This window comes from Molossus molossus, unplaced genomic scaffold, assembly GCF_014108415.1.
Source record: "Molossus molossus isolate mMolMol1 unplaced genomic scaffold, mMolMol1.p scaffold_m16_p_3, whole genome shotgun sequence".
Taxonomy (NCBI): domain Eukaryota; kingdom Metazoa; phylum Chordata; class Mammalia; order Chiroptera; family Molossidae; genus Molossus; species Molossus molossus.
This window is the reverse complement of record NW_023425366.1, coordinates 130658712-130674420: the sequence shown is the minus strand read 5'-3', so window position 1 is coordinate 130674420 and position 15709 is coordinate 130658712. Positions and strand designations below refer to the sequence as shown.

The following is a 15709-nucleotide window of genomic DNA, read 5'->3' as shown; positions in this document are numbered from 1 at the left end:
AGTCATTCTGACAGGTGTGATGTGATACCTCATAGTTGTTTAAAATTGCATCTCTCTGATAATTAGTAATGGTGAGCATTGCTTCATATGTCTCTTGGCCATTTGTATGTTCTGTTTGGAGAGGTGTCTATTTAGGTCCTCTGCCCATTTTTTAATTGGGTTCTTTGTCTTCCTTTTGTTGAGTTGTATGAACACTCTATATATTTTGGAAATTAACCGCTTATCTGATATATCACTGGCAGTTATGCTCTTCCATACAGTGGGTTGCCTTTCCATTTTGCTGGTTGTTTCTTTTACTGTGCAGAAGCTTTTGAGTTTGATGTAGTCCCATGTGATCATTTTCTCCTTTGTTTCTGTTGCCTTAGGTGATGTATCAGTGAAAATTCTGCTGCCTATGATGTCTGAAATTTTGTTGCCTACAGTTTTTCTAGGATTTTTATGGATTCATGAATCACATTTAAGTTTTTTATCCATTTTGAATTTATTCTTGTGTATGGTGTAAGTTGATGGTCTAGTTTCATTTTTTTGCATGTAGCTGTCCAATTTTCCCAACACCATTGATTGAAGAGCTGTCTTGACTCCACTATATGCTCTTGCCACCTTTGTTAAGTATTAATTGAGCATAATGTCTTGGGTCAATTTCCAGGTTCTCTGTTCTATTCCACTGGTCTATATGCTTGTTCTTGTGCTAGTACCAGGTTGTTTTGATTACAGTCGCTTTGTAGTATAACCTGATATTCGGTATTGTGATTCCACCTACTTTGTCCTTCTTTTCAAAGATTGCTGTGGCTATTCAGGGTCTTTTTTGGTTCCACAAGAACTTTTGAAGTATTTGCTCTAGTTCTGTAAAATATGTCATTGGTATTTTGATTGGAGATTGCATTGAATCTACAGAGTGCTTTGGGTAATATGGAAATTTTAATAATGTTAATTTCTCCAATCCATGAACAAGGTATGTGCTTCCACTTTTTTATATCTTCCTCTATTTCTTTTATCAATGTCCTGTAGTTTTCTGAAACTCCTTTGCTTCTTTGGTTAAGTTTATTCCTAGGTATATTAATTTATTTTGCCACAATGATAAATGGGATTTATTTTTTTAGTTTCTCTTTCTGTGAGTTCATCACTGGTGTATAAGAATGCCGTCTATTTCTTGACGTTAATTTTGTAATCCTTCTACTTTGCCAAATTCATTTATTAAGTCTAGTAGATTTCTGATGGAGTCTTTAGGGTTTTCTATGTATAATATCATGTCATCTGCGAATAATGATAGTTTCACGTCCTCCTTTCCAGTTTGGATCCCTTTTATTATTTTTTAATGTCTGATTGCTGTGGCTAAGACTTCCAGTACTATGTTAAATAAAAGTGGCAAAAGAGGGCATCCCTGTCTTGTTTCTGTTCTTAAAGGAAATGCTTTTAGTTTTTGCCCATTGAGTATGATATTGGCTGTAGGTCTTTCTTATATAGCCTTTATTATATCGAGATATGATCCCTCTATTCTCATATTGCTGAGCATTTTTATCAGAAATGGGTGCTGGATTTTGTCGAATGCTTTTTCAGTGTCTATTGATATGATAATGTGGTTTTTATTTTTCCTATTGTTTATGTGGTGTATCATATTTATTGATTTGGGAATATTGTGCCAGCCTTGCATTCCTGGAATGAATCCCACTTGGTCATGGTGAATAATTTTTTTGATGTATTGCTGGATCCGATTTGGTTCAGGACGTCAGCATCTATGTTCATCAGGGATATTGGCCTGTAGTTTTCTTTCTTTGTAGTGACTTTTTCTGGTTTTGGAATTAGAATTATGCTGGCATCATAAAATGAGTTTGGAAGTCTTCCTTCTTCTTGAATTTTTGAAATAGTTTGAAGAGAATGGGTGTTAGTTCTTCTTTGAATGCGTGGTAAAACTCCCTTGTGAAGCCGTCTGGGCCTGGGCTTTTCTTTTTTTCCTGGGAGAGTCTTAATTACAGCTTCAATTTGTTATTGGTCTGTTCAAGTTTTCTATCTCTTCCAGTGAGACTATGTGACGTGTTTCTAGAAATTTGTTCATTTTGCATAGATTGTCGAATCTGTTGCCATGTAATTATTCATAGTATTTGTTAACAATCCTTTGTATTTCTGTGGTGTCAATTGTTTCCTCTCCTCTTTCATTTCTGATTTTGTGTATTTGGGTTCTCTCTGTTTCTTGGTGAGTCTAGCTAATGGTCCATCAATCTTGTTTATCTTTTCAAAGAACCAACTGTTTGTTTCATTGATCCTTTGAATTGTTTTTTTTGTTTGTTTGTTTGGTTTTATTTTTGGTCTCTATGTCACTTATTTCTGCCCTGATCTTTACTATTTTCTTCCTTCTACTTGCTCTGGGGTTTTCTTTTTGTTTGATTTCTAGTTTAAAGTTGTGAGGTTAGATAGTCTATTAGAAATTTTTCTTGTTTCTTAAGGTAGGTCTGTGGTGCTATGAACTTCCCTCTCAGAACTGCTTTCGCTGCTTCCCATAGGTTTTGTGTTGTTGTGTGTTCATTTTCATTGGTTTCCAGGAAGATTTATTTATTTATTTATTTATATTTTTATCCTCTTTGAGGACATTTTTTTTTTCAGATATAGTGGTAGGGAGAGCGAGGAAGAGAGAAAAGAAGAGAAACATCGATGTGAAAGCGACATATTGAGGGGTTATCACCCACATGACCCAATCAGAGCCGGGGACAAACTGCAACCGAGGTACGTGCCCTTAGCGGGAATCAAATCTGGGTCTCTCTGGACCACAGGCTGACGCTCTAACGGCTAAGCCAAATGGGCCAAGGCTCCAGGAAATTTTTCATGTTACCTTGATATCCTCAGTAAGCCATTCATTGTTTAATAACATGCTATGTAGCCTCTGTGTTTTCAAATGTCTTTGCATGTTCTTGTTGCAATTGAGTTCTAGTTTTATGCCATTGTGAGCTGAGAAGATGCTTGATATGATTTTAATCTTCTTGAACTTGTACAGAGTTTGTATCCTAACATGTGGTCTATCTTTGAGAATGTCCCATGTGCACTTGAAAAGAATGTGATTTCTGCGGTTTTGGGGTGTAATTCTCTGTAGATATCTATTAAATCCATTAGATCTAGGGCTTCATTTAGAGTCTGTGTTTCCTTGTTAATTTTTTGTCTAGAAGATCTATCCAGTGATGTCAGCAGGGTATTGAAGTCCCCTGCTATGATTGTATTGCTGTTGCCTTCTCCTTTGAAGTCCTCCAGAAGATTTTTAATATATATTGGTGCTCCTATATTGGGTGTATATATGTTTACCAAGGTTTTACCTTCCTTTTGGATAGATCCTTTCAATATTATGTAGTGGCCTTCTTTGTCTCTAGTTATGGCCTTCATTTTGAAATCCTATTTATCAGATGTGAGTATTGCTACCACAGCTTTCCCCCCCCCCCCCCTTTCCTTTTGCTTGGAATATCTTTTTCCATCCCTTCACTTTCAACCTATGTGAATCTTTTGTTGTGAGGTGGGTCTCTTGTAAAGAACATATATATGAGTCTTGCTTTCTTATCCAGTCAGCTACTCTTTATCTTTTTATTGTTGCATTCAATCCATTAAGGTGATTATTGATATGTACTTATTTATTGCCATTTTTGTTTAATGTGGTTATATTTTTCTTTCTATTTTGTCTTCTAATTACAGTAGTACTTTTAACATTTCTTGCAGTGCTGGTTTGGTGCTAATATATTCCTTTAGCCTGTGTGTGTGTGTGTGTGTGTGTGTGTGTGTGTGTGTCTGGGAAGCTTATTTGACCTTATTTTTTGAATGATAGCCTTGGTGGATAGAGTTGTCTTGGATTCAGATCCTTGTTTTTCATGACCTTGATTACTTCATGCCATTACCTTGTGGCCTATAGTGTTTCTGTTGAGAAATGAGCTGATAGCCTTATGGGGGTTCCTTTGTAGGTAAACTGTTGCTTATCTCTTGCTGTCTTTAGGATTTTGTCTTTGTCTTTAATTTTTGGCATTTTAATTACTATGTGTCTTGGGTGGGCCTGTTTGGGTTCTTCTTACTTGGGGCTCTCTGTGCTTCTTGAACTTGAATGCCTTCTTCCTTCACCAAGTTAGGAAAGTGTTCCGTCACTATTTCTTTTAATATATTCTCTAACCCTTGCTCATTTTCTTCTTCTCTGGGGACTCCTATGATGCGAATGTTTTTATGTTTCCAATTGTCCCACAGTTATCTTAAGCTATCTTCCTGTTTTCTATTGTTTTTCCCTTCTGATTTTCTGATTGGTTGATTTTTTTTCTGCCTTGTGTTTTAATTCACTGATGTGGTCCTCAGCTTCCTCTACTGTGCTGGTTAGTCCTTCAAATGTGTTCTTAATTTGTGCTATGTCATTCTTCATTTCTACTTGGTTGATTTTCAATTTTTCTATATCTTTATTCATGGTGTTGATGTCCTTACTCATGCTGTTGAGCTTCCTCAAGATCATGGCTCTGAACTCTACCTCTGATAACATGCTTAACTGCATTTCATTTATGTTATTTTTGGTTGAGGTCTCTTGTTCTTTCATTTGGAATCTGTTTTGTTGTTGTTGTTGTTGTTTCAGAATTTCGGGTATTTCTGTGGGTTTTGGAGCCTGCCAAATTTTCCTTGTGGGTGTTGGTGTTCTGCTGTTTGTGGCTCCCTCTACTGGTTTTGGATGAGCATGAGAGGGCCCAGGTTAAACACCTCTGTCATGTCTTATTTTTCTGGGTAGATTTGTAAGTCCAGGAAAGGTTCGGTTATTCTCTAGCTTTTTGCCTGGAGGCTATTAGTCTCAGTTATTCAGGGCCTTGGAATGTAGCCCTCTGGTGTTTTGTGTAAGAGAATTTCCAGGCCGCCATCAACAAATCATCCAACAATAAGTGTTGGTGAGGGTGTGGAGAAAAGGTGACTTTAGTACACTGCTGGTGGGAATGCAGACTGGTGCAGCTACTATGAAAAACAATATGGTGTTACCACAAAAAATTGAAAATTGAACTACCATTTGACCCAGTGATCCCACTTCTAGGAATATACCCTAAGAGGCCTGAAGCTCCAGTCAGAAAAAATATATGTACCCCGTGTTTGTAGCAGCACTATTTACAATAGCTAAGATCTGGAAACAGCACAAGTGTCCATCAGTACACGAATGGATAAAAAAGCAGTGGTACATATACACAATGGAGTACTACGCAGCTGTAAGAAAGAAAGGTCTCTTATCCTTTGAGACTACATGGAGGGACCTGGAAAGTACCATCTAAGTGAAACAAGCCAAACAGAGAAAGACAAGTATCATATGATCTCATTTATTTGTGGAATATAATGAATGTAACAGAGACGTGGAAGTGGGGTACAGACTGACAATCCCCAGAAGAGGGGGGGTGGGGGAGAGATAAACCACAGAACTTATATGCATGTGTTCATGAACAATGGACATGGACAACAAAGCTGGGGACAGGGCAGGGAGGGAGAAGGAGGGGGGAATCAGTGGGGGGAAGAGGAGAAACATCTGTAACAAAAATTAATTAATAAAAATAAATAAATAAGTTAAAAGAAAATGCCATATTTATTTTTCAAATCATTAAAATTATTTTTTAAATTAAAAAAAAGAAAAAGAGAATTTCCAGAGGGTGGGACAGATACTGGTTGTTAATGATCCTCCATTTGCATTTCTTTGACTCACCTGTAGGGGGCTGAATTTCCAAGGAAGGGGCTGCTCTTTTTCCCCACAGCTCTGGGAAGAAGCAAGTTGGCCACTGTCCTTTGTGGTCGTGACTCAGGAAAAACTCTGAGCATCCTCCAAATCCCGGGTGTCCCCACAGAGTTCCAGCCCAGTCTGCCCTCCCTCTGCTGGAGCCCAAGGTGAGTGGCTCTAACGAATGTAGTGCTCTGTGTCGACCCTCTACACTGTGGAGCCAGTTTAGGATTTTAACTCTGAGTGTGCTGCTCATATCTAAGGCTGCTGCTGTCCCTGAGCTCCCAGCCTGCCACTCTCCCGCACCTCCACAGATCCTACCAGTGTCCCTGGTTATATGCTCCTTTCCCGCTGTTTTTCTGTTGCTTTTTTCTGATGTTTTGTCTTTATTTTAGTTGTAATTCCCGTTTGGTCCTGGGAGATTGTCTATGTAGCTTCCATTCACTCTGCCACCATTGTTTCCTATGATGAAATTTATTTTTAAGTTGAACTATTGATAAGAGAAGCATTAAGCCTGGAACAAATAAATAATCTTTCCCATGGATATATATATACACACATACACACACGCATCAATTTTATACCAAAAATAGTCTAAATAAAATATTTATTAATACTGGCCGGTATGGCTCAGCAGTAAGAGTGTTGCCTGTGGATCACAGTCCCAGGTTCAATTTCAGCCAAGGGCATGTACCTCGGTTGCAGTTTGTCCTCAGCCCTGGTTGGTGTTGAGCCAACTAATCGGCTGTGTCTGGGTGGCAACCAATCGATGTGTCTCTGTCACATCGATGTTTCTTTTGCTCTGTCTTCCTCCTTCTCTCCCTCCAGTTCTATCTGAAGATTAATGTAAAAATATCCTCAGGTGAGGATTAAAAAAAATTACATACACACACACACACACACGTAAAAGTTTGAAGGGTAAATTAGGTTATTTCTAAAACTCAAACCAAGATTTTACATGTGTAAGATAATGTTTGCACCCAGAACATTTAAAGCCCAAGAATATAAAGCAAAAACATTCTTTAAAAATAGAATATTTTCCTTCCTATTCTGTCCCACCTCTGATTAAAAAGTAAAGAAGGAAAAATGAGAGGGACAGAGAGCTCTTCTGATTCTTGTTTAGACAGCGGGAGTCCCCCATGAGCAGCTGAAGTCTAATCACTTCTTCAAATTATGGGCTGGTAAACAAAGTAGGATGAGCCTTGTTCAATTGCAAGACGAAAAGAGTCCATGAAGCTGCTCTATTTTGGGAAGGTTTGTTCAAGGTTTTTATAGTCTCAGTTGAATACCGTAATAATATGATATCCAGAAGCTATTCTCTGATCTATTGTTTTTAGCTATAACTTCCTATGAGTTCCAGTCCCATACCCGCCTGTGGATTCACACAAGGATATATACAAACATGGGAGTTTTCCCACGACCCTGACAGCCAGACTGCATGCAAGCTGTTCCAAGCACAGAACCTTCTTCCACCCCACTGCTAGATAAGATCCTGCCTAGTCCTGGCCTAGTGTGGAAACCCACCCGACCAGCTGCCATCACCATCATCATTGGGTCTTCAAAGGCTATGTCCCTCCCCTCTAGTCCCCTGTTTTTCTTCAGACTATCAAAAACCAGCATGGTGCTCCCTAGGTTGGAGCTCCTATGGTACACTCCACAGAGCGATTTTGAAAGGGGTGAGAGAGAATAATAAAATAGAGAACTAATCATAGTGGGGTACTAGCCATAGTTGTAAGAAATGTTAATAATCCATCCTAGCCAGTTTGGTTCAGCTGTTGGAGCATCTACCCTCAGACCAAAGGGTCTCGGGTTTGATCCTGGTCAAGAGCATGTGCCTGGGTTGCAGGCTTCCCTGGCCCTGACCAGACCAGGGCTGTGTGGGAGGCAACCAATCGATTCTCAACACTGATGTTTCTCTCTCTCTACCTCCCTTAAAAAAAAAAAAAAAGTTAATGATCCTTTGCAATGTTAATAGTTATTGCTTTGTTCTGATAAAGAAAGACCCATTCTGACTTGGCTAGGAGGTGTTCACCTTGGACGAATGTGGCCCATTCTCCTGATCTGAGGACAAGGTGGATCTGCCTGACATCATGGAAAGTTCAATGACCTCGTTGTTGGAGTAATGGAACCAGGGAAGCAACACACTGGTGACCACCTTTTGCAGTCCCCCAGCCCACATTCCTTCCCCATGATGGTAATTGCCAGTGACCAATTTACCCATTTTCTTTCCCTTTGCCTACCTTTTCTTCCCCACATAGCTACCTGGAAAAACAGCTGGCTAGTGAGGAGGCGCAGAGCAGATGTTACAGGATGACGCACTGCTCTCCCATACTTCCATCCATATTGGAATAACCGCTCATACATCATTCAACCTTTCTTTACTTAATTGGCGCAAGCAGTGACAGGTGGGTCAGACCCATTTGCTGTCTGGTTTCAATTTCAGTAATTGCAAAATTTGTTTCCCAGGCTAGCCATGTTTCAAAAGTGAGAGAGAAGCTATTTTACTACTCTTGCATCTACTCTCCCAGTTGGCTTCATCAACGACCCTTTAAGAACTTCCTTTACTCTGGTAGTCTCTTCCACTGTCCCTCCCTACCCCCAACTCACCTCTTCATCTTGCAGCAAGAAACAAAAAATATGTGTCAGGTCCTCTACTAAAAGCACTTTAACGATAACGGGTTAGCTACAAGGTAGTAAAGAGAACGCTAAAGAATAGCCTAAATCTGAGGGAGATTACACCAGGAAGAAACTAATTTGAAGAGAAGGTGTAGTTTTGGCTCATCTGATGGTGGGACTTTGACTGGCCTAGGCCAGGCCTGTTTCGCTCCTGCCAGCCAGCAACCCTCAGGGCCCAGACTGCCTAGGCTGGACCCCTGGGAGCTGTGACCTGGACTGGCAAACAGAAAACACTTTTCTGGGATGGCAGGCTGGTGGCAGGCAAGGACACCTGCGTGAATCACTGGGAAGCCACGCTTAATGAGGACGGGTGTGTGTGAGCGTGTGGGGGTGCCCTGAACTGTCCCCACGCGTGCTGCAAGAATCTAAGAGAAAACACCTGAAGCCACAGTGGAAGCCCGTGTCCCTCCAGCGCCCTCTTCCGACGAAGTCTGACCTGTGGGCTGGAGAGCCCAGCTCCTGGCGCTAGGAGGCAGTCACTTGGTGCCCAGACAGCTGGGTCAGAATTCAGACCCTGTGATTCCAACCGTGAGGCTGCACGGAGGTGGTGTTGGGCTGGGGTCGGGCAAGAGGAGCATCCGCAGATTTGGGGGGGGGCAGGAGGAAGGTTTGCAGGTGGGTCACCGGAGTGGCTGGCGGATCGGGACAGTGCGCGCAACGCAGGTGGGGCTTCCCTGAGGATAGCGCTCAGGGCAGAGGCCGCGCCCAGGGATGGAGGGGGGGGAGAGGGAGGGGGAGGAGGAGAGGGAGGGGGAGGGGGAGGGCGGGGAGCGGCGCGCGGGCGGGATGACGGTTGCGCGTTATGCCGCGTTGGCCCCAGGACGGGGCTCACGGGTGGCCAGCGGGAGGGGGTTTGCCTACTTTGCACCTGCGCCCTTGTTAATTCTGCTAACACGACAGACCTCAAAGGGTGGCCTCTGAAAGTCCTTAAACGGCCTGATCCCTGTGACTGGGCCTGCAGAGGGGACCAGGATGCGTGAGGGAGAGGGGAGCCGCGAGAGGTGGGGATGGGGTGGGGGTGCCACGGTCTGCGGGGTCGCGGTGCTGACTCCAGGGCGCCAGGGTCACGGAGCGCAGCGGGTGTGTGCTGGGAGGGGGCGGGTGCCGGGAGGGGCCGGACGGAGCTGGCGGGTGCTGGGGGGGTGGGACGAAACGGAGGGGGCGCACGCGGGGGCGCGGAGGGCGTGCAGGGAGGAGTGCGGTGGAGGGGGTGGGTGATGGGCAGGTGCTGGGAGGGGGCGGAGCGGAGGGGGCGCGGTTCCTGGGAGAGGCGAAGCTGGCCTGATGCCCGCGGTTCTGGGAGGCCTTGCGACTCTAGGTGTTCCCGCGATACTGAGACAGTTCTGCAATCCGTGCGGTTGGGGAGGGCGTTGGGCGCGCGCTTCTCAGAGGTGGATGCAGAGGTGGTTGGGCCACCTGTGGGGTGAGTGTATGCACCTCCCGACCTTTCCCCCCCCATCCCCCGTCACCTCGGGCTCCCAGAGGAGAAAGTGCGCCCCACGCTCAGAAACCCTCAGTAAGAGCTAGCCTGCCGTCCACTCCCAGGCCCCCACAGATGCTTGCCAGGATATCACGCAGAAAGATGCTCCTAGGCATCTTGGCTTGTCTAGTCTCTGAAAGCAAGGACCTTAGAGGCAAAAGTTTGGGTTCTGGTGCTGACTAGTGGGCCATTTATTTGCCTTGTTACTGCCCTAGTCAGCTGGGGTTGCTGTGGCAGAGCGCCCAGGCCAGGTGACTTGGAAAGGGACATTTCTTTCTCACAGGCCTGGAGGCTGGAGGCTCCAGGTGTCCGCGGAGGCTCAGAGGACTGCTGGCTGTGCTCCCAGGGTGGGAGGGCTGAGGGAGCTCCCTGGGTTTGTATCATCAGGGCACCGGTCCCCTTCATGGGGCTCCACCCTCATGACCGAATCACTCCCAAAGACCCTACCTCCTGATGCCATCACATTGTTGTTTAGGATTTTGCATGTACATTTGGGGGACACAAACTTTTAGTTTATATCAGAGGCCTAAGGCAAATCACTTGATTTCACACAGACTCGGTTTCCTCATCTAAAAGAAAAAGGATACCACTGTTGTAACCCATGAGAGTCAACCTCACTCCGGTACAAAGTTGGGTGAATTGGAGGTGAGCAGGTTATCTGTTATTGTTATCTGTGCAGGGACTGCAGCCAACCTACGCAGAGGAGAACTGCAGTCCCTAGCAGCAGACTTTCAGCCCTTTTATAATCAGGGTTAAACAATACTAGCTAGCAAGCTTGTGATAGAGACAGATATCAGCGGTTAGCCAGGTGCAATACATATATTTTTATTTTTTTTATTTATTTTTATTTATTTTTTTTTTACAGATATTTTACCTTTTTACCCCATTGGCACCCCCCACCCCACCCCTCCTCCACCCTGTCCCCGGCTTAGTTGTCCATGTCCATTGGTCATGCATACATGCATATAAGTTCTGTGGTTTATCTCTTCCCACCCCCCCACCCCCCATCCCCTCTTCTGAGGGATGTCAGTCTGTGCCCTACTTCCATGTGTCTGGGTCTACTGTATTCCTCAGACTGTTATGTTCATTATATTCCGTATATAAGTGAGATCATGTGGTATTTGTCTTTTTCTGCTTGGCTTCTTTCACTTAGGATAATACTTTCCAGGTCCCTCCATGTCGTCTCAAAGGATAAGAGATCTTTCTTTCTTACCGCTGCATAGTACTCCATGGTGTATATGTACCACAGCTTTTTTATCCATTCGTCTACTGGTGGACACTTGGGCTGTTTCCAGATCTTAGCTATTGTAAATAGTGCTGCTATGAACATGGGGGTACATATATTCTTCCTGATTGGTGTTTCAGGCTTCTTAGGGTATATTCCCAGCAGTGGGATCACTGGGTCAAATGGAAGTTCAATTTTTAATTTTTTGAGGTAGCACCATATTGTTTTCCATAGCGGCTGCACCAGTCTGCATTCCCACCAGCAGTGTATTACACACCCTCGCGAACACTTGTTGTTTGATGATTTGTTGATGGCGGCCTTTCTGACAGGTGTGAGGAGATACCTCATTGTTGTTTTAATTTGCATCTCTCTGATGATTAGTGATGTTGAGCATTTCTTCATATGTCTCTTGGCCATTTGTATGCCCTGTTTGGAGAGGTGTCTATTCAGCTCCTCTGCCCATTTTTTAATTGGGTTCTTTGTCTTCCTTTTGTGGAGTTGTAGGAGCACTCTATATATATTGGAAATTAACCCCTTATCTGATACATCATTGGCAATGATGTTCTCCCATACAGTGGGTTGCCTTTCCATTTTGATGATTGTTTCTTTTGCTGTGCAGAAGCTTTTGAGTTTGATGTAGTCCCATGTGTTCATTTTCTCCTTTATTTCTGTTGCCTTAGGTGATGTATCAGTGAAAATTCTGCTCCGTATGATGTCCGAAATTTTGTTGCCTACATTTTCTTCTAGAATTTTTATGGATTCACGGGTCACATTTAAGTCTTTTATCCATTTTGAGTTTATTTTGGTGTATGGTGTAAGTTGATGGTCTAGTTTCATTTTTTTTGCATGTAGCTGTCCAATTTTCCCAACACCATTTATTAAAGAGGCTGTCTTTACTCCACTGTATGCTCTTGCCACCTTTGTCAAATATTAGTTGAGCGTATTGCCTTGGGTCCATTTCTGGGTTTTCAGTTCTGTTCCACTGGTCTATATGCCCGTTCTTGTGCCAGTACCAGGCTGTTTTGGTTACAGTCGCTTTGTAGTATAACCTGATATCTGGTATTGTGATCCCACCTACTTTGTTCTTCTTTTTCAAGATTGCTGTGGCTATTCGGGGTCTTTTTTGGTTCCATATGAACTTTTGAAGTATTTGTTCTAGTTCTATGAAATATGTCGTTGGTATTTTGATGGGGATTGCATTGAATCTATAGATTGCTTTGGGTAGTATGGACATTTTAATTATGTTAATTCTTCCAATCCATGAACAGGGTATGTGCTTCCACTTTTTTATATCTTCCTCTATTTCTTTTTTCAATGACCTGTAGTTTTCTGCAAATAGGTCCTTTACTTCTTTGGTTAAGTTTATTCCTAGGTATCGTAATTTTTTTGACACGATGGTAAATGGGATTGTTTTTTCAGTTTCTCTTTCTGTGAGTTCATCATTAATGTACAAGAATGCCGTCGATTTCTTGACGTTAATTTTGTATCCTGCTGCTTTGCCAAATTCATTTATTAAGTCTAACAGATTTTTGATGGAGTCTTTAGGGTTTTCTATTTACAATATCATGTCATCTGCAAATAATGACAGTTTCACTTCCTCCTTTCCAATTTGGATCCCTTTTATTTTTTCTTCATGTCTGATTGCTGTGGCTAAGACTTCCAGTACAATGTTAAATAAGAGTGGCGAAAGTGGACATCCCTGTCTTGTTCCTGTTCTTAATGGAAATGTTTTTAGTTTCTGTCCATTGAGTATGATGTTGGCTGTAGGTCTTTCATATATGGCCTTTATTATGTCGAGATATGATCCCTCTATTCCTACATTGCTGAGCGTTTTTATCAGAAATGGATGCTGGATTTTGTCGAATGCTTTTTCAGCATCTATTGATATGATCATGTGGTTTTTGTTCTTCATTTTGTTTATGTGGTGTATCACGTTTATTGATTTGTGAATATTGTACCAGCCTTGCATCCCTGGAATGAATCCCACTTGGTCATGGTGAATACTTTTTTTGATGTATTTCTGGATCCGATTTGCTAATATTTTGTTCAGGATTTTGGCGTCTATGTTCATCAGGGATATTGGCCTGTAGTTTTCTTTCTTTGTAGTGTCTTTTTCGGGTTTTGGAATTAGAATTATGCTGGCCTCATAGAACGTGTTTGGAAGTCTTCCTTCTTCTTGAATTTTTTGAAATAGTTTGAGGAGAATGGGTGTTAGTTCTTTTTTGAATGTTCGGTAAAACTCCCCCGTGAAACCATCTGGGCCTGGGCTTTTGTTTGCTGGGAGAGTCTTGATTACCTCTTCAATTTCCCTAGTTGTTATTGGTCTGTTCAAGTTTTCTATCTCTTCCGGGAGTAGTTTTGGGAGACTGTGTGTTTCTAGAAATTTGTCCATTTCGCTTAGATTGTCGAATTTGTTGCCATATAGTTGTTCGTAGTAGTTGTTAACGATCTTTTGTATTTCCGTGGTCTTGGTTGTTACTTCTCCTCTTTCATTTATGATTTTGTGTATTTGGGTTCTCTCTCTTTGTTTCTTGGTGAATCTAGCTAAGGGTCCATCAATCTTGTTTATCTTTTCGAAAAACCAGCTATTTGTTTCATATATCCTTTGAATTGTTTTTTTGGTCTCTATGTCATTTATTTGTGCTCTGATCTTTACTATTTCCTTCCTTCTACTTGCTCTGGGGTTTTCTTTTTGTTTGCTTTCTAATTCTTTAAGTTGTGAGGTTAGACAGTCAATTAGAAATTTTTCTTGTTTTTTGAGGTAGGCCTGTAGTGCTATGAACTTCCCTCTCAGAATTGCTTTCGCTGCATCCCATAGATTTTGTGTTGTTGTGTGTTCATTTTCATTGGTTTCCAGGAAGTTTTTAATTTCTTCCTTGATCTCCTCGGTCACCCATTCATTGTTTAATAACATGCTATTTAGCCTCCATGTGTTGAAATGTCTTTGCATGTTCTTGTTGCAATTGATTTCTAGTTTCATGCCATTGTGATCTGAGAAGATGCTTGATATGATTTCAATCTTCTTGAACTTGTAGAGATTTACTTTGTGTCCTATCATGTGGTGTATCTTTGAGAATGTCCCATGTGCACTTGAGAAGAATGTGTATTCTGTAGTTTTGGGGTGTAATTCTCTGTAGATATCTATTAAATCCATTTGGTCCAGTGCTTCATTTAGAGTCTCTGTTTCCTTGCTAATTTTTTGCCTAGAGGATCTATCCAGTGCTGTCAACGGGGTGGTGAAGTCCCCTGATATGATTGTATTGTTGTCGATTTCTCCTTGGAAGTCCTCCAGAAGATTTTTAATATATTTTGGTGCTCCTATATTGGGTGCATATATGTTTATCAAGGTTATATCTTGATATAGATATCAAGATATAGATATAGATATTGTTGGATAGATCCTTTCAATATTATGTAGTTGCCGTCTTTGTCTCTAGTTATGGTCTTCATTTTGAAATCTGTTTTATCAGATATGAGAATTGCTACCCCAGCTTTTTTTTTGCTTTCCATTTGCTTGGAAAATTTTTTTCCATCCCTTCACTTTCAACCTATGTGAATCTTTTGTTGAGAGGTGGGTCTCTTGTAAACAACATATAGATGAGTCATGCTTTCTTATCCAATCAGCTACTCTGTGTCTCTTTATGGGAGCATTCAATCCATTTACGTTTAAGGTGATTATTGATATGTACTTATTTATTGCCATTTTTGTTTAGTGTAGTTCTATTTTTCTTCCCATTTCCACTGCTAATTACAGCAGTCCTTTTAACATTTCTTGCAGTGCTGGTTTGGTGCTAATGTATTCCCTTAGCCTTTTTTTGTCTGAGAAGCTCTTTATTTGATCTTCTATTTTGAATGATAGCCTTGCTGGGTAGAGTAGTCTTGGATTCAGATTCTTGTTTTTCATGACTTTGATTACTTCATGCCATTCTCTTCTGGCCTGTAATGTTTCTTGTGAGAAGTCAGCTGAGAGCCTTATGGGGTTCCCTTTGTAGGTAACCTGTTGCTTATCTCTTGCTGCTTTTATGATTCTCTCTTTGTCTTTAATTTGTGGCATTTTAATTACTATGTGTCTTGGTGTGGGCCTGTTTGGGTTCTTCTTACTTGGGACTCTCTGTGCTTCTTGAACTTGAATGCCTTCTTCCTTCACCAAATTAGGGAAGTTTTCTCTCACTATTTTTTTGAATATATTCTCTATCCCTTGCTCATTTTCTTCTTCTTCGGGGACTCCTATGATGCGAATATTATTACGTTTCCAGTTGTCCCATAGTTCTCTTAAGCTGTCTTCCTGTTTTTTAATAGTTTTTTCCTTTTGTTTTTCTGATTGGTTGATTTTTTCCACCCTGTCTTCTAATTCACTGATCCGGTCCTCAGCTTCCCCTACTCTGCTTTTTAAACCTTCCAATGTGTTTTTCATTTCTGATATGTCATTTTTTATCTCTTCTTGTTGGTTTTTAATTTCCAATTGGCTTATTTTCAGTGTCTCTATGTCCTTACTTATGCTGTTCAGCTTCCTCAAGATCATGGCTCTGAATTCTAGCTCTGTTAACATGCCTAATTGCTCCACATTGATCTCATCTTCGGTGGAGGTCTCTTGCTCTTTCATTTGGCTTCTGTTTCTATGTTTCACCATTTTGGCTAT

The 15709-nt window shown here is 41.7% G+C and overlaps 1 protein-coding gene across 1 annotated transcript in view; it reads left to right on the top strand.

The window, feature by feature from the left end:
- The first annotated feature begins 9756 nt into the window (after positions 1 to 9756).
- Positions 9757 to 15709, top strand: part of LOC118642185 (ATP-binding cassette sub-family A member 3-like) — a 223145-nt gene continuing 217192 nt past the window's right edge. The window contains exon 1 of the mRNA XM_036279777.1: positions 9757 to 9788. The gene's annotated coding sequence lies outside the window, so the exon portion shown is untranslated. The remainder of the gene's footprint in view (positions 9789 to 15709) is intronic.